Source organism: Chlorocebus sabaeus, chromosome 9 (assembly GCF_047675955.1).
Source record: "Chlorocebus sabaeus isolate Y175 chromosome 9, mChlSab1.0.hap1, whole genome shotgun sequence".
Taxonomy (NCBI): Eukaryota; Metazoa; Chordata; class Mammalia; order Primates; family Cercopithecidae; genus Chlorocebus; species Chlorocebus sabaeus.
Window position 1 is genome coordinate 24027658 of NC_132912.1, and position 19650 is coordinate 24047307.

A 19650-nucleotide genomic window follows, 5' to 3' on the forward strand; every position below is an offset into this window, starting at 1 on the left:
TTCCTTTGGTCTTGCGGACAGGGTTAGCGGCATATGTGTTATTTTTCAGACCATGTATTAGATCCATTTATATGCCTGTCTTTGTGTTCAGACTCTGGCTCAAAGCCATGATAATGACTAAAGATATGGAAAATGCTCAGAGAACATGAACTTTTTGTCAAAGGATATAGAGAACCGTGTAGATACCTGATGACTGCCTATGTCTATGGAGGAAATAGAATGAATCAGAAATAAGAGTCCCTTTTGGTCTGTCCAATTTTATGATCTTGATCAAAGTTAGGATCCCATAAAAGGAGCACAATTAATTTTCCAGTTTCATTGAGATCCCTTTGCTTTCCCTAGATCAGCCTACATGAGTAGTCTTGAGTGTCTGGAATGGTGAGATGACCCAATTCATCCCCAACTTTAACGTATCCATTCAGCCTAAATTCTGTTCATAAATCCACCAGTTCAATATTTTATGCTAACAAAAACTATTAGCATTTTGCATTTTCTCCCATTACAAAAGTTTTCATACAGCCCTCATCATTCTGACTGCAAGATGTAAAATTTTGATATTTAATCCAAAGAAAGATAGGAAATTAGATAGATAGACAGACAGACAGGTAGATTGATTGATTGATTGATTTATCTTGTCTCAATACCATCTTCATTCAATTTGGTGTTTGGTTCAGTGAGCTGTATAAATCAGCACTCAACCACATCACAGAGGGATAGAAGGGCCTTAGACATCATGGTCAGAGAATCATTGTCAGGAAGCATTAAACTTAGCTTCCTCAGTGTCAGAATGTTTGCACCAACTCTGACACAGGAAGTTTGCTGAGTGATGGCAAAAGTTCCCTTAGTGATGGTAGAAAGCTTGCAAAATAGCTTCTGAATTCAAGCAACCAAAGAGGCTGTATCCCCTCCTGTAAAGTGGCATTGTTGGTAGAAAACCATCAGATGAAGGAGGGCATGCGGGTGCTGGATTTTGTGCAGCTAGAAAGCTGGTGGGTAGGTCCTGTTTAGTCTGTGCCAGAAGTCAAACAGGCTTCAGAAAGGGAGTTCAGGAGTCCTCTGAGCTCCTGGTGATTTACCCTGACTTCCCTTTGTAAGCATATGGATTCTATTTTCTGCTGTCTCTATAAATACTGTTGTGACTGTCTCTGCCAAATCAGCTACCTTTCTCACCCCAGGGAGAAGCCAGGGATCAGACATTCCTACGCTACCGCCCCATTAGACACTGCCGTAACATGAGGGAGCAGACCTGGCAGTCAATATGATGTGTGTATTTGAATCTTTAAAGAGCTAGGCTAAACTTAGAGTCAGCGGACTACCATAAATAACCTGTGTTCCTCTCTCTTTGTGTGGTTTGCCCTGGAATGCCTTGCGCTTTAGTGTTGTACAAGCAGCAAGAGATCAAAGAGTCAACCTTTTATGGATGCATAGTTCATTACAAAGTCATCCGTGGGAGGAGACCCTGGCAAAAGCACTAATCGTTCTCTCTTGTGACTGTTTTGTTGCCTGAATTGGGATTGGAGGGCACTAAAAGAACTTGCAACCACTTTAAATAATTTTAAAGAATAAAATAAAGATGGAAATTCACTTTTAAAGGAGGGCTAAAACTTAACTGGCGGCATCTTTTTCGGGTATAGAATGTGGTAGGAGGAAAGAGGAAGTAAAGGAATTGGCCCATTACCACATGGAATGTGGTTGGAGAAGAATAAAAGAAGGCAGAACGGAATCCTGTGTAATTTACTTACCCTTGGGTAAGCATTAGAGAGAGCCTTTGATAAGCAGAGCATAACATCGACAGGGATTTTTTTTTTTTTTTTAAAGCCCAAACTAGATAATGTATTTGAAAAATAGACTTTGAACTAGTTTGCTAGAATATAAAGAATAAATGTGTTTCAAATTATAGCATTAATGATGTTGCAAACCCAGGATTGTAGATAATCACAATGACACAAAACAATAGCTACTATTTATTTGATGTCTGCTGCATACCACATGCTGTGCGGTGTATGTGATCTCTTTTTATCTCACAACCATGCACGGGGATGACCTGTTGGTATCCCCACTTACACACAGGGAAACAGGACTCTGCAAAGTTGAAATGCTTAGCTCAAGGTCACACAGTCACTAAGTGGTAAGCCCAGGATTTGAACCAACCTCTGGAAGGAAGTGGAAATGACTACCTCTTAGCCTGTAGTTAATATTTCTGGCTCTTGACACTTTTTCTAGTCTCTGTGGCAGGAGTTGTTGGAACTCTTACTTTCTGAGCTTGGGAGATTTGCTCTCAGAGACTTCCTCTGTGATTAAGACTTACTCTGTCTGAGCTGAATGTATGTATCTGTCTGGGGGCTCTGTCCTTGTGGTTGTCCATAGGCACTCAGAATTAATCACTCATAAAACATGTTGCATAGATAAGACTTTTGATCTGGCATTTTGGAAGTTAGGGGCTGGATATCTTATAAAAGAATGTCTGTTGCATACTTGGTCAATTACAGTGATAGCTAAAGAAACATTTTCTCAAATGTATTATTTTAACAGGAATCATGTTCTAGTTTCCCATCCTGTAGCTTACTTTAAGAAAACCTGAGCTGTATGAACTTAAAAAAAAAAAAAAAAAAAAAAATGACAGGATAGGCCAGAAGCAGTGGCTCACGCCTGTAATCCCAGCACTTTGGGAGGCCCAGGTGGGCAGATCACAAGGTCAGGAGATCAAGATCATCCTGGCTAACATGGTGAAACTCCATCTCTACTAAAAAATAGAAAAAATTAGCCAGACGTGGTGGCAGGCGCCTGTAGTCCCAGCTACTTGGGAGGCTGAGGCAGGAGAATGGCATGAATCCAGGAGGCGGAGCTTGCAGTGAGTTGAGATTGCGCCAGGGCACTCCAGCCTGGGCAGCAGAGCAAGACTCCGTCTCAAAAAAAGACAAAAAAAAAAAAAAAAAGTAAAGAAAAAAATGACACAGTAAAATGCAAAAAAAAAAAAAAAAAAAAAAAGTCAATTATTACAGTCAATAAAGTCTCAATGGTCTTTTGTTCTTGTCACAGATAAAACCTGCATCACAGTAATGCCACAGGATCAAATGATTAAGATGGAAAACTACAATGCTCTACAAATGTTACCTTCTTTCTGTTCTTCTCAGTGATAGTACCTTTTGTTCAACCCATCTCTTCCTGCTCTTTTAAAATAAAAAGTTTTTTTAAAAGTCAGAAATAGAAGCAAATAACTGATCGATCCTTTTTTTTTTTTTTTTTTTTTTTTTACCAATTTCATAGCAATTGAAAACATCATCCAAGATACTGTAGATCTTCCCCCCCTTCAAGTTTTCTTGAAAGATTTCACACGTGCAGTGTAAGAAATTGTGAGTCAGCCTTCTCCAATCCTGACTTTAAGAGTTGCAAAAATCATCTGCCAGGGATCACATATGTTCTCGGTTCCATGAGAGGAAGAAAACACATTTGCTGGAAAAAAAAAAAAAAAAAAAAAAAAAGGAAACTTTAAAACCAGTGGAGTTAGAATAAATACACTTGCATTCTGCTAACTTCTTTTCCTTTCCAGGGCCTGAAGGCTTTTCTGGCCCTGGACAGGAAACAAGGCATCTGTCACCCCAAATACTCCCTCTCTGGGATGGGGGTTCCAGCTGGTCGTGGAAGTGAAGCAAAGGAAGTGCAGAATGACCAAAAGATGGGATTAGGATGCAGAAATAATAAATCTACAGCAACTACTTTTTGAAGTCAAGACATCCAACAGCTATAAGTCCAATCTGTCTTTAAGACCTTGCAACACTCCAATATGATTGGTAATAAACTTCAGTCTGCAGTTGAGACATGACCTTTATCAGACTAGGACACTTGGCTAAGATCACATACCTAGTGAGCCAGGTAGAGAATACCAGAGCCTGTGAGTGTAGTATTTCATGTGTAGCATTACCTATGGAACCTCCAGAACATTGGATAGGTATTTCTATCTAAGAAATTGTCTTCAGCCTGGTGCAGTAGCTCACACCTATAATCCTAACATTTTGGGAGGCTTAGGCAGAAGGATCTCTTAAGGCCAGGAGTTTGAGACCTGCCTGGACAACATAGCAAGACCCCATCTGTACAAAAAAAATAAAAAATTTACCAGACATTGTGATGCCTGCCTGTAGTCCCAGCTACTCAGGAGGCTGAGGTAGGAGGATCACTTGAGCCCAGGAATTCGAGGCTGCAGTGAGCTGTGATCATGCCACTGCATTCCAGCCTGGGTGACAGAGTGAAATCTTGCCTTAAAATTAAATAAATAAAATTATCTTTAACAAAGCAAAGGAGGAGTCTCCTAACATCCTAAAGCGGCAGATTACTGGCAAGTACTAGTGCCTCCATGTTAACATTGCAGAAACCAGATTCAAACAAGTTGTGAGTTTCTCTTGAAACAAAAGAAATCAATTACAGGGAAAATGAAATTCTCAACTTAGCGTTCGACTTAAGAAATTTAAAACTCCTGTCATGATGCTTTGCCCTTCTTCACCTCTCACTGAAGCAGTTCTGTTCTTCAGTAATTGATGTTGGGTTGTTCTCGTGCATTGACAGTCAGCATGTTTTTATTTATTAAATGGTGTAAGTAAAAATTGATGTGATGGAACAACCATGGCAGCCCCTGCCACAGAACAAAGGCTTTTCTAAACCAGCATTTCTCCCACAACATTTGGGTAGATGTTTCATGTGGATTTTCCTTCCGCAATATCCAATGGCATGATTTCATGTTCAGACGGAAATGACAGTGACATTTCATTTGACCAAGGAAAAATAAAAAGAAAGAAAGAGACATTTCTACATTTAACAGAACCCAAAGGCAACTTGAAAAACACTTTGAAAGCTTATTTCCATTTTACGATCTAAAGCAGACCTAAGGTATATCTGTAGACAGGTGGTGCTGGTTGCAGTTCTGCTGTGAGCCTTTATGAAAAGGATTATGTTGACTTTCTGAGAATATTTCAGGATTCAGCACCTCAAAGGACTCCAAAAGCGGTGGTTTTAAACTCCCATTGAAATGGGTCACTATATAAATCCTAAAGAGAAAACCAAGCCAGGTAAACCTAGGATCTTGGCTCCACATCAAACCTCACAATTTGAAGCCCAGGTTATTCTTACAACTCTCTAAGACCTCTAAGCCCATCCTCACTAGCCACAGCCTGGGGCTTCCTTGATCCTGCTAAAACTGAGCCAAGAAGCAAAAGCTCAGTGAGTGTCATTTTGCATAGAACTACTAAGCAGGATAAAGAGAGGCCGTAGGAAAGAAATTCCCCAGTCACAGAAAACCGGGGTGTCTGATTATAAGATAGTAGTCTCTTCCTTCAAGGCTAGTGGGTAAAATTCTCCCTTGTGCCTTTGAATGAGGGATTTCCCCTAAACACAATACTGAAGTCTGTATTTAGTTGCTGGAACTCTGGAGGCTGGGGACTTTTTTAACAGGCAGAACTTTCAGAGGAAACTGGAATATAATGCCTATTATAGTGAACTGTAACTTAGAAGTACCCTGTAGACACAAGAGAAGTCAAGGTTGTTTCTTAACACAGCTTTAACAAAAATTTAAACTTTGGTTGGATTAAGCTATTCCTGATCTCATGCTTCTGTTGGTAGAAAATACACCTTTATATAAATTGAACTATTTTGGGGGGGATCATAAATCACATCCTAACTCATAACATTTTTTATGATTTAAATACAGTTGGTCCTTATTACATGTGGATTCTGTATCTGCAAATTCTAATACTCACTAAAATGTATTTGTAATCTTCAAATCAGTACTCATGGTGCCTTTTCAGATAAGCACAGAGTGACAATAAATTTGAGTCACTCAAAGTACATTGTAAACAAGTGTCCCTTTCACAATCTATTTGGTGCCATATTTTTTGCATTTTTATGCCTTTTGCATGTTCAGTGGTGATTTCACTGTTTAAAAATGGCCCCCCTAAGCAATGTACTGAAGTACCGTCCAGTGTATCTAAGCACAAGAAGGCTGAGATGTGCCTTACAGAGAAAAAATATACTTGTTAGACAAGCTTTGTTCGGGCATGAGTTATAGTGTTTTTGGTCATGATACAATGTTAATAACTCAAAATATATATATTGAATATTTATGTTATTTCAATATACATCTACATATCAATTATATATTAAATAAGATATCTTTAAGCAGAAACACACATAAAACCAGGTTATGCATTAATCAGTGGACAAAAGTCAAAGGCTTATAGGAACCAAGCCCTGTATTTCCTCTAGGAGCAATGATTCAGTATTCGCTAATTCAACGTCCATGTCTATGCTATAGATCATAATTAGTGTGAATAACAATCAACTGCATTTGATTGAAAGCTCTGTGCCATCTGGTTACTTGAGTGGCTCTATTGTGTGCAGATACAATCTCCAACTATCTTTAATGTGACTCAGAAATGTCCTGCTACGTTCAGGATCAGGTTTCAGATAAGTTAGGAGTTACATAGACTGTATGAGAATCCAAATAAAATATCACACCTGAGTCAAAGAATGGGAAGCTGATTCTGGAGTGTGGTGAGAGAAGGGAAACTTGGCCATGGGCTACAGGGAGTGCCGCCATAAGGGGAGGGAAGTAGAGGTATGGAAGAAGCTGAAGAGAGGAAACCAAAAGTAGAGGGAAAGATGTGTGTGCTCACAGTGACGCCAAGAGCCAGCACCTTAGACAATGCTCTTATTCGTGGGATGTGTCACTGTCTGGGAATATTCAACATTTCTCCTTCCACCAAAGTATGGAAAATTAATGTGTATACAATGTCATTTGTTTTACTTCCTTGACAGGCAGTAGGTGAGATACCAACACATTCTGCAAAGCTTAATGACATCATTTTAATGTGAATTGAGTCTGTGTATTCGTTTTTCCTGTTTCATATAAGGTTATTACTCTGTCTCCTAGCTACCCAGAAAAGACCATTTTGATTTTGGATAAATAGTACCTGTAGAAATGTGTTTTTAAATAAAGGGTGCTTGCATGCACTTAAGTGAATGGACTTTAATAATCTATTTAATATGCTTTGGCAAGAAAGATGTTTTTACTAGCTACCATGCAGAAACTATGCGTTCTCATATTCAGGCATAAGGTAATTTGTTTTATAGGCAGAAAATAGAGTTTACAATTTGAAATAAACAAATCACTGCTCTAAACAGTGTAGGAGAGAGTACACTACTTCAAAAATAATTGCATGTTTACATGCATTTGCTTGTTGGAAACAAAAGACTGAAATGAGAGCTCCTCTATCATTAGTCTGTTATATGAAAAAACGAGAAAGTGCATACAAGGACCCAAAGCAGTAGAGAGAATTTCCCATAATGCCATGTGGACATGATAAATTGTACCATTTTGCCAGTTAATGATATATTAGATCAATACAGCATCTAACTCATGAGCTTCGGCTAGAAATCTCAAGTCTGGTGGAAAACTATTTTTTAGTATCTTAAGAAAGATTCTCAAAACTTTGGAAAAAATTAGTGTTTTTGAAATATGGCCAAGTTATATCTTCACACATGAAAAATGTACTATATTTTTCTAGGAGTTTGAAAATCATTTTGAGGACTGTGAGTTTTTCTAAGCTGTGTTAAACCACATTGAATTGCTGTTAAAGGGTAATAGTCATACCTTTTCATATTGTTTTGAGAATTAAACAGAATAAAGCACATGGAACAAAAATTAATACAATTTCTTTGATCAAAAATATTATAATAATATTCTTGGTACAGTAAATATTGGCCCTAAAAAAGCATGTAGTTCTCAAAATTGTCCCAAATAAAATATCATTTTCTGTTGGCTGTCATTGCTACGACCATGCCACTCTTGGAAACTGATAGAACTAACAAAGTAAACAGCAAAAAGAAATGTTGAGGACTACAATAATGCTTTCCTGATTCCTCCAAATCCTATAAAGGGCTGTACAATAAGATTGCTTAGTCTACATGCCTATCTGTTCCATTCATTGGTAATTAAAATTAACTGCTATAAAAAGGAGCATCAAAATATCAGTAGCTTAAAACAATAAAGATTTACTGTTGATGTGATCCTTCCATAAGAATCAGGTGGCTCTTCTTGGGGTCCCTCTTAAATCGTTTCTTCTATGTTGCAGCCTCCACAGTCTTAGTAGAAGAGAAAGACTTTATCTGATTGTTAGGGAGGTTTATGGCCAGGTCTACAAATAGCAATGTAAGGCCAGGCATGGTGGCTTGCACCCATAATCCCAGCACTTTGGGAGGCCAAGGCAGGTGGATCACCTGAGGTCAGGAGTTCAAGACCAGCCTGGCCAACATGGTAAAACCCCGTCTCTACTGTAAATACAAAACTTAGCAAGGCATGGTGGCAGGTGCCTGCAGTCCCAGCTACTCAGGAGGCTGAGCCAGGAGAATGTTTGAACCTGGGAGGCAGTGGTTGCAGTGAGCCGAGATTGTGCCACTGCACTCCAGCCTGGGCCACACAGTGAGACTCTTACTCAAAAAAAAAAAAAAAAAAAAAAGAAAGAAAGAAATAGAAACATAAAATCCACTTGCATTTTTAAGACCAGAACCTAGTCCTAAGGCCGCAAAGTAACTTCAAAGTGTAATGGGAAGTGCCTCTTCCTGTTTGCATGGGGTAAAAAAATAAAACAGGGTATGCTTTCTTGATTCTTCAAAGCAAATAAAGGTTCAAACTTCCCAGTATGTTCAGTTTATTTCTTAGCATGCCATTAAATGAGCTAAACAATTTACTGGAAAAGGGAAAATAAGGTACCACTTGACACCTTAATTTATGTATCTCAGTATGCATAGTTGAGGTTGGTGTTAAGCACAAAGTTCCAAGTCTCCTCGGAAGCTTCCCTGGTGATCCAACGGGACCTTCTGGTGATGTTCTCCTTTAGGCTGCTATAGTAACATTGATCAAATATGTCTCTGTATTCTTTCTTTCTATGTATTGTGTCTGTTATCTTCCTGTTTAAAGAATTCAGTTCTCCTCTGCTTTGTGTAGCGACTTATTTCTTTGTTCAGTTCTTGTATTCTTATATTTATATTTTCAGCCTGGTTTCCTAGGGGTCATCCCTGTGTTGTCTCAACTCGGTGGTCAACCAATGATTGGGCAGAGATTATATTCAAACACCTTTCCTACAAAGTACACAAAGAAGCAGGAAAGTCTACCCTGCAGCCTATACTCAGAAAAAAATAGTGTTCAATGAAACTGACTTACAGAGTCAGCCAGGATGTTAGATTTAGCAAAGACGTCAACACAACTATTAAAATTATGTTTAAAGAATTCAAGCTAAACTTCTTATGTTTAATAATATTATACAGTGTAGTATATTATAGTATAGTATAATATTGTAACTATAGTAATTAAGGACATGTGTTCTGGAGTCAGACTGCAAGAGTTTGGATCTTGGGTTCATTAATTACTTGCTGTTTACCTTACCTAGTTATTTAACCTCTTTCTGCCTCAGTTTCCTCATGTAAAAATTAGCGTAGTAACTAAAGTACCTACCTCATATATTTATTTATTTTAAGGATTGAACATGATAAAATATAGACAGCACTAAAATTGGCAAGTATTTTTTAAAAACGTGTAGTGAGCCCTCAAGAGATGCTAAATATAATTATTAATACAATATAGAACTATGACTTTATTTGCTTGAATCTTCTATTGCAGGTAGCATTATAGGCCCACTCATAGTAGGTCTCAATAAATGTTTGCTGAATGAAATTGTGAATTTTGTTTTGGTTGGTTAGTTTTTGTTTTGGTTTGTTTTGGTTTTGGTTTTTTGTTTTGAAACAAGGTCTCACTCTATCACCCAGGCTGGAGTGCAGTGGCACAGCCACAGGTCACTACAACCTTGAATTCTGGGGCTCAAGTGATCCTCCCACCTTAGCCTCTCAAGTAGCTGGGACTACAGGCATGTGCCACCACACCTGGCTAACTTTAACATTTTATATTTTTTGTAGAGACAGGATCTTGCTATGTTGCCCAGGCTGGTCTGGAACTCCTGACCTCTAGCAACCCTCCTGCCTTGGCTTCCCAAAGTGCTGGGATTGCTGGCATGAGCCACTGTGCCCAGCCAGAAATCATATTTTTAAAGCATGAAGTAGAGAGACTTTCACTTCAATGTAAGCAGACTATAAAAAAATCCTTCCCCAATGTATTTTGTCTAGTTCCACACAGATGCCAACCTTAATTAAGATGTAATATTTTTATTCAGAATTAGGAATCAATGTTAAATGCAAATAAACCTGAAAAAGTAACATACTGGCTTAAATTCACACTATAATTTTCCATTTAAACAATACAGTACACTCAACTTTAAGTGAAACACCTCCTGATACAGCATACTAAAAAGCTGGATAAAATTTTAAAATTTAATTTTATCTGTATAACTGCACTGTTGTAAAAGTAGAACTCCTGCAAAGGTCAGAAATTACATGAAAATGCAGTTCCACAGAAGCACAACCACTTACCCTGGGGAGTTTACCTTTTGCCTGTGACCCAGACCTGGGTTCCAAAGGTCTCACCCGTGGGATAAAAAACCAAGCCTAAAGACATAGCAAGGTGGAACAACATACATTAAAAGCAAGAAAAATTAGTGTAAGGACAAGTGCACATCTCATTGAGAGTTTATGGAGATAATTGCTTGCCTCACTGTTTACTCTAGGAAGAGCACAAAAAAGAAAATGTATTCCTTCAAAATGTCCAACCCCAGCACTACCAGGTTACCTTTGAACCCCCCCAAAAAGTAAGATCTGAGTTTAAAGTGGCCTCAGGTTGGTAGTATCCCAGTTTCTTTCTGCTTTACAGAAGAAATGCAGATTCTTTCTGAAAGAATGTACCTTAAACCCAAGCTTCATATTAAAAAAAAAAAATTATAAAGAATATGTGCTCCCAAACAAAAAGTCACCAAACGCAAAAAAGTGAGAACCCATTAGCAAAAGCCAAGAGAAACCACAAAGTGGAGAATTTCAGACATTGGAGTTACCAGACCTAGATTATGTAAGTTTGATCTGTAATATGCTCAAGGAGGTAAAAGCATATAGCAAGTATAGTAGAGTTACATAACATTAAACAGTGAAATAATAATTGAAAGTAGGAACTGCATTAATCATTGGATTAGACTTAGCTGAAGAGAGGATTTGTGAACTGAAAGGGCTTTTAATAATTTAAAATGCCACTTAAAAAGACAAAGCCGAGGTAATTGTGAAAGAAGCATTTGAAGAAAAAGAAAATATAGTGGGGAAGACAGAACACATTTCAGATTGAAGATTTGGGGTAGGGGAGGGCGGAGTTTTGTGAAAGATCAGATGGTAAATGTTTTAGGCTTAGGGGCCACAGAGTCTTGGAAATACTCAACTATGACATTGCAGTGCAGAAGCAGCCATAAGTAATAATGTAAACAAATGAGCCCGGCTACATTCTAAGAAGACTTTATTTCTACAATGGCTGCACACTAAATTTGGCCCTTGGATGACAGTTCGATAACTCCCAGACTAGAAAATCATAGAAAATCAGAGCAGAATAAAATTTGAGAAGAGAATGGATTATACCTATATCAAGATAATCTAAAAAATAAAACAACTCTAAAAAGAAAAAAAGAAGAAGTACAATAATGGCTGAGACTTTTCCAGGAATAAGAAAACAAAACAATTCTCAGATTCAAGGACCCCCAAAATCCAAAGTGAGATAAAACAAAAATAAATCCACATCAAGATACATTACTGTGAAAATGCATAAAAAGAATGACAAAGAGAAGATCTTAAAAGTAGCGACAAAAGCCAGCAAATTCTTTCCCCCAAAATTATGTAGACACCAGACAAAATTGTCAAAAATAACCATATATGGTTCCAGAAATCAACCAAAGGCAAACCAAAATTATGAAGCATTTATTTATGGAAAACTTCTAGAGCATTGGGTGAGAACAGTAGTCCATGACTTTCGTTCCTGGGGCTTATCCCCATCACCTAGCCACCAGCAGATGCATGGTTGATGCTGTAGTTTTACAAGAGGGAAGTTGGCTGTGAAAATCAGCAACGTAATTGTCGGAGGGGACCGATTTGATTTGGAATGAAAGGTAAAAACCACACTAAGTAGCATTGTCATTAAAAGTAGTAAACTTAATAAGAAATGAATGAGTAAAATCTGCTGCCCTTCAGCTTGAGGTTGTGGTCTCATTTGGGTGAGCGATGGACAAGCAAGAAACTTAACAAGGAGATCTTGGAAGAAAAGGCTATATAAGCTTCCCACAGCCATGGCTGGTTGGGAAGCACGGTTGCCCTTGAGAGAGACCAGAAGTAGACCAGAGAAAAGCAGAAGTCAAAGCAGAGGTGGAAATGCTCAAAGTTTGAACATGTTCCCCAAAACGCATATACACACACACAGAAAGTGGAAGCCTTATCGCTTCAGGTGTTTGAGTACTATCTCTGCCCAATCATTGGTTGAGCTGAGAAGACACAGGGATGACCCCTAGGAAGCCAGCCTGAAAAATACAAAATATAAGAATATAAGGACTGAGCAAAGAAATAAGAAGCTACACAAAGCAGACTCCATAGATGTAATTCCTAACAAGTTTCTAAAAAAGAAAAAAAAAAAAGAACCCTTGGAAGAAGTAGAAATGCTGTATTTTATGATCTAGCATGTTAGTTTTCCACAAAATGGTACAAAGTATACAAAGAAACAGGCAGGAAAGTCTACCTGCAGCCTATACTCAGAAAAAATAGTAGTCAACGAAGCTAACTTATAGAGTCAGCTGGGATGTTAAATTTAGCAAAGACGTCAACACAACTACTGAAATTATGTTTAAAGAATTCAAGGGAGGCCGGGCGCGGTGGCTCAAGCCTGTAATCCCAGCACTTTGGGAGGCCGAGACGGGTGGATCACGAGGTCAGGAAATCGAGACCATCCTGGCTAACACGGTGAAACCCCGTCTCTACTAAAAAATAAAAAAAAAAACTAGCCGGGCGAGGTGGCAGGCGCCTGTAGTCCCAGCTACTCAGGAGGCTGAGGCAGGAGAATGGCGTGGACCCGGGAGGCGGAGCTTGCAGTGAGCGAGATCCGGCCACTGCACTCCAGCCTGGGCTACAGAGCGAGACTCCGTCTCAAAAAAAAAAAAAAAAAAAGAATTCAAGGAAAAAAAATGTATAAAGAATTAAAGGAACATATGACTAGTAATGGCACAAGAGATACAACATCTCAATAGAGAAATAGAAATTATTTTTAAATAATCATTATGTATGTAGAAAATCCCAAAGAAACAACAATAACAAAAAATACTGGAATTAATAAGCAACTATAGCAAGATTGTAGGATACGAGGTTAATATACAAAAGCCGATTGTTTTCCTATATACCAGCAATCAACAATTGAAACTTGTAAGTAAAAACACAATACCATTTACATTAGCACCAACAAAATCAATGCTTTAGGTATAAATCTAACTAAATATACGCATGATCTTTATATGAAAAACTATAAACTCAAAAAGAAATCAAAGAAGATATAAATAAATGAAGAGAGATACATGTTCATGGATGGGAAGATTCCATATTGTCCAGATGTCAGTTATTCCCAATTTGATCTACAGATTCAATGTAATCCCAGTGCAAATCCCTGCAAATTATTTTGTGGATATTGACAAACTGATCTAAAGTTTACATGAAAGGCAAAAGACACAAATAGCCAACACAATATGGAAGGAGAAGAATAAAGCTAGAGGACTGATACTATCCAACTTCAGGACTTACTATAAAGCTATAGTAATCAAGACAGGATGGTATTTGTAAAAGAATAGATAAATAGACAGTGGAACAGAATGAACAGCCCAGAAATTGCCTGATACAAATATAGTCAACTGATCTTTGACAAAAGAACAAGACAATTCAATGAAGAAAGATTAGCCTTTTCAACATCTGGACATCAATATACAAAAAAATAAAATAAAATAAAATAAAGAATCTAGACACAGAGTCTGACAAAATTAACAGATCATACACCTAAATGTAAAACCCAAAACTATAAAATTTCTGAAAGGTAACATAGGAGAAGATCTTTTAATCACTTAAGATTTAATCTTAAAAGATTAAAATTATAAAATATACAACATAAAAGCAAGAACTCTGAAAGAAAAAAACTGACAAACTGGACTTTATTAAGATTAAAACTCCTGCTCTGTGAAAGACACTGTCAATAGAATGAAAAGACAAGCCACACACTGGAAGAAATATTTGCAAAACACATATCTGATAAAAAAAAAAAAAAAAAAAAAAAAAAAACTTGCATGCAAAACATACAAAGAACACTTAACACTCAACAATTTAAAAAACCATGCAACTCAATTTAAAAGTAAACAAAAGACCTGAACAGATGCCTCTCCAAAGAAGATATACATATGGGAAATGTGCATATGAAATGATTCACAATATTATATGTCATTAGGAAATTACTATAGAGAATTTTTACTTACAAGTTTCAATTGTTGATTGCTGGTATGTAGAAAAACAATTGGCTTTTGTGTATTAACCTCGTATCCTACAGTCTTGCTACAGTTGCTTATTAATTCCACTATTTTTTGTTATTGTTGCTTCTTTGGGATTTTCTACATACATAATTGATTATTTAAAAATAATTTCTACTTCTCTATTGAGATTTTCTACTTCTCTATTGAGAGAGGAAAACAAGAAGATACTATTACCCACCTATTAGAATACCTAAAATCAAAAAAGAAAAAAGAAAAAAAAAAAAGCTGACAAAACAGATGCTAACAAGGATGTGGAGTAAGAGGAACTCTCATTGGTTGCTGGAGATAACACAAAATGGTCCAGCCACATTTGAAGGCAGTTTGACAATTCCTTACCAAGTTAAACATCGACTTACTATATGATCCAGCAATCCCATTCCCAGGTATTTATCCAAGTAAGTTAAAAACTTATATCTACGCAAACACACACAAATAAATGTTTATGGCAGGTTTTTTTTTTCCACGATTGTCAAAATTTGGAAGAAGCCAAGATGTCTTTCAATAAATGAATAAATAAACTGTAGTGCCTTCCTAAATGGGAATATTATTTAGTGATAAAAATCAAGCTATCAAGCCATGGAAAGACATGTAGGAAATTATGACTATCCCAAAAGATTCAAAAATAAAACAAAAGTATATGATAAAAGTCAACAATTATTCATGGTCAAAACTTTTAACAGTCAGGAACTTAAGGAAAAAAATCTGAAAAAAAATATCTATAAAAACTTACAGCAAATACTATAGCCAGTGGTGAAATATTGAAGGAATTCTGTTTATAGTCAAGAACAAGACCCAACTGCTAACACCATTTCCTTTCAGCATTCTACTAGTGAGCCTAGCCATCACAGTGAGACAAGAAAGAGAAGCATAAAGATTGGAAAGAAACAAAACTGCCATTATATAGTACTTTTCTCTGAAAAATTCAAATGAGTCCATATATTATTAGAATTGGCAATTTAGTAAAATTTTTTCATGTAAGATCAAGCTGAAAGTTCACTTTTAATACCAAACGTGAAGAAACTGGAATTCTCACACTTTGATGAGGGAAGAGTAAAATTTTATAACCATTCCGGCAAACTGTTTGCCAGAATCTATTGAGCTAAATATATAATATATATAACCTATATATAGCCATTTTCCATCTATGTATACACAGTTGACTTTTGAACAATATAGGTTTGAATTGCACAGGTCCACTTGTAAGTGGGCTTTTTTCAACCAAACATGGGTAGAAAATAGAGTATTCACTGGGTACAAAAGCTGTGTACTGGAAAGACCAATTGGAGGACCAACTTTCCATATAAATACAATTTCTGTAGGGCTAACAGTGGGACTTAAGTATGTGCGGATTTTGGTATATGTGGAAGTTCTGGAACCAATTTCCTGCATATACTGAGAGACAACTGTAATCAATGAAAATAAGTGCTTATGTCCGTCAAAAGATATAAAATAATGTTCATAGTAACTTTAGTCATAATACAAAAAAAGAAAACAAAATCAAATCAAATCATGTTGTTACATAAATAGATACCACATAGCAATGAGAAAACACCAATGTGTATAACAACATGGATGAGTCCCGCAGACTCAATATTGAACAAAGAAGGCAGAGATTAAAAAGTTCATGCCATGTGATCCTATTTATATGAAGTAGAAAAAAGGAAAAATTAATCTCTGTTGATAGAGATCAGATGAGAGGTTCCAAGGTGAAGGGAAGCAGTATTGACTCAGAAGGTAAATGCTAGAGCCTTCTGAGAGGCTGGACATAATCTATATTTTGGTCTGGGTGACGGTTACACAGGTGTATACATGTGTAAAAATCAACCGCAATTTTTTGTTTTTTAAAATTTAGAGAGTTAAAATCTCCTAAGTTTCATTTTAATCAGCTTTATTGAACTATAATTTATAAATATTAATAATTCACAAATATTTAATATACAATTTTATAGGTTTCAATAAATACACGCAGTTTTGTAACCACCAACATAATGATGATATAAAGCATCCCTAACACACCAAAACTTTCCATTGTGCTCTTTTGCAGTCACTCTCCATCTATCCTGGTCCTAAATAAATGGAATCATAAAGTGGGTAGTCTTTTGTGTTTGATTTATTTCACTTGTAACAATACTTCATCCAAGTTGTTTTGTTGATTGGAGTTTTATTTATTTGTATTTCTGAATAGTATTATATGGGTATTATTTTTATCCACACAGTAGTTGATAGATATTTGGGTTGCTTTCGGTTTAAGGCTTTATAGACATACCTATGATGAGTAGTTGAAAAATTCTACATGTGGACATAAGTTTTAATTTTTCTTAAATAAAAACCTAGGAGTAGAATTGCTGGGTCATAAATGAATACATATCAAATTGTATAAGAAACTGCTAACCTGTTTAAAAGGTGGTTGTATCATTTTGCATTTCTACCAGCAATGTATGAGAATTTCATTTGTTCCACATTCTCACCATAATTTGGTATTTTTAATTTCAGCCATTCTGATAATGTTTTAATTTGCATATCCTTCATAAGCAATGATGTTGAGCATCTTTTCATGTGCTTATTTGAAACGTGTAAATCTTCTTTAGTGAATTAACTTTTCAAATATTTTACTCATTTCTAATCAATTTGTCTTCTTATGATTGAATTTTAAGAATTCTTTATATATTGTAGATGCAAGTCTGTTATCAGAATATACTTTGGAAAATATGTCTCAATCTATTTCTTACCTATGCATTTCCTTACCTTTAACTTTTTAATTATGTAATATAATACTTTCTTATTTTATGGTTCACACTTTTTGTGTTCTAAGAAATCTCAGTGTAACCTAAAGTCACAAAATATTCTCCTATGTTTTTTTCTAAAAGTTTGAATCTTTTTAGGTCTTACATTTAGGTCTATAATCAATTTGAATTAGATGCTTGTGTTTGGTCTGAGATAAGCGTTGAGGCTCATGTTTTGCCTATGAATATGCAACTATTCTAGTGTGATTTATTTTAAAGTTTATTTTCCTCATAAAATTCCTTGGTACTTTCTTCAAAAATCAATTGACCACATATGTGTGGGTCTGTATCTGGAATTTCTATTGTGAACCATTGATCTATATATCTGATCTTATTCTAAACATACTTTCTTGCCAGTTGTAGCTGTGTAAGATTTGAAATTATGAAGAGTTAGATCTTCCACTTTTGTTCTTTCTTTTCAGAATTCTTTTGGCTATTTGAGGTCTTTACATGTTTATATAAATTTTAACATCAGTTGCTATTTTCTACATAAAATCTAGCTAAAATCTTAATTGGGATTACAATGAATCTACAGATGAATTGGGGGACAATTAAAAGCAAAACAATACGTAGTTTTCCAATTCATGAACATGGTATGTCTCTCCATTTATCTGTGTCTTTCTTAATTTCCCTCAGCAAAGTTTTGAAGTTTCTAGCGTACAACTCTTGCACATATCTTGTTAAACGTATCTCTAAGTATTTCACTTTTTTGTTACTATTCTAAATGGTAATTTTGAATTTTAATTCCCAATTATTCTTTACTAAAATATAGAAATACAATTAGTCTTATATATTTACCTCATCTTCTGTGACCTTACTAAACTTACTTACTGGTTCTAGTAGCTTTATAGTAGATTATTTTGGATTTTTCTACATAGACAATCACGTTGTTTATAAGTGACAATAGTTGTATCTTTCTCTTTCTAATTGGAATGCATTTTATTTCATTTTCTTGCATTATCATACCAGCTAAAGCTATCAGTAAAATGCCGAATAGAAATGGTAAGGGGAAATATAGTATCATTTTTCAAATGTTAGAGCAACTTTACATTTCTGGGATATATTCTACTTGGTCTACTTGTATTATCCTTTTTATATAGTGCCAGTTTCAAGTTGCTAATATTTTCTTAGAGATTTTTACATGTATGTTCATGATAACTTTTAATCTGTAGTTTTATTTTCTTACAATGTCATTTTCTGGTCTTGGTATCATGATAATTCTTACCTGAGATTGAGTTAGAAAGTATTCCCTCTGTTTCTATTTTCTGAGACAGTATAAATAAAGTTTGTGTTATATTATTCTTAAATGTTTGGTAGAATTTACCAATAAAGCCATCTCAGCCTGGAGCTTTCATCTTGGTTAGATTTTTAATCACCTATTCAATTTCTTTTGTGGATATAGGACTATTACCTATATCTTCTTGAATGAATTCTGGTAGCTTCTATCTTTAAAACAAGTTGTAAATTTCATCTATGTTGTCAAATTTATTGGTATAAAGCTATTCATAATCATTTATTTATATGACTATATTCTCTCTCTCATTCCTGATATTCATAATCTGTGTGAATCTCCTTTTTTTCTCAGTTAGGCTGGCTTGAGTCTTATACATTTTATTGATTCTTTCCTGGAACTAGATTTTGGTTACACTGATTTTTTTTTTCCATTGCTTTCTATTATTTATTTCACCGATATATATATATATTTGTTCTTTATTACTTTTGTCCTTCTGCTTATTTTAGATTTATTTTTTTTCAAGATGGATGCTTAGGTCATTGACTTGAGACTTTTCTTATTTTCTAGCATAAATACTTACAGTATAAGTTATATAATATCATATAATGCTATAAACTTACCTTGAAAGCATGCTTCAGTAACATCACTCACATTTTTATGTCATTCCAATTTTCATTCAGTTCAAAATATTTTATAATTTTTCTTTTATCATCTTTAACCCATAGGTTGTTTATATGTTTGTTGTTTAACTTCCAAATATTTGGGGCTTTAAAAAATATCTTTCTGTTACTTATTTTTAATTTAATTCTGTTGTTGTCAGAGAAAATATTCTACATATCTTCATAGCTCTGTGCAGCACCTCCTCTGACTGAAAATTATGGCTTTGCCTCTCTGAACTAGGAACTCTTGTTTCCTCAACTCAGAGAAACTGCTGAGCTCTGTTTGGGTGTCCCCTCCCTGCACTATGACCTGGAAACTCTTCAGACGATGACCTGGGGCATTCACTGGGCTTACCACATTTGTTTTTATTCTCTTAGCAGTCACTGTCCTGTGCTATATATTGTGCAATATCTGAAAACTATTGTTTCATATATTTTGTCTGTTTTCCTGGCTGTTTAAA

The 19650-nt window shown here is 35.7% G+C and overlaps 1 protein-coding gene across 2 annotated transcripts in view; it reads left to right on the forward strand.

The window, feature by feature from the left end:
* Positions 1–19650, forward strand: part of KIAA1217 (KIAA1217 ortholog) — an 850300-nt gene that overhangs the window by 317700 nt on the left and 512950 nt on the right. The window lies entirely within an intron of this gene.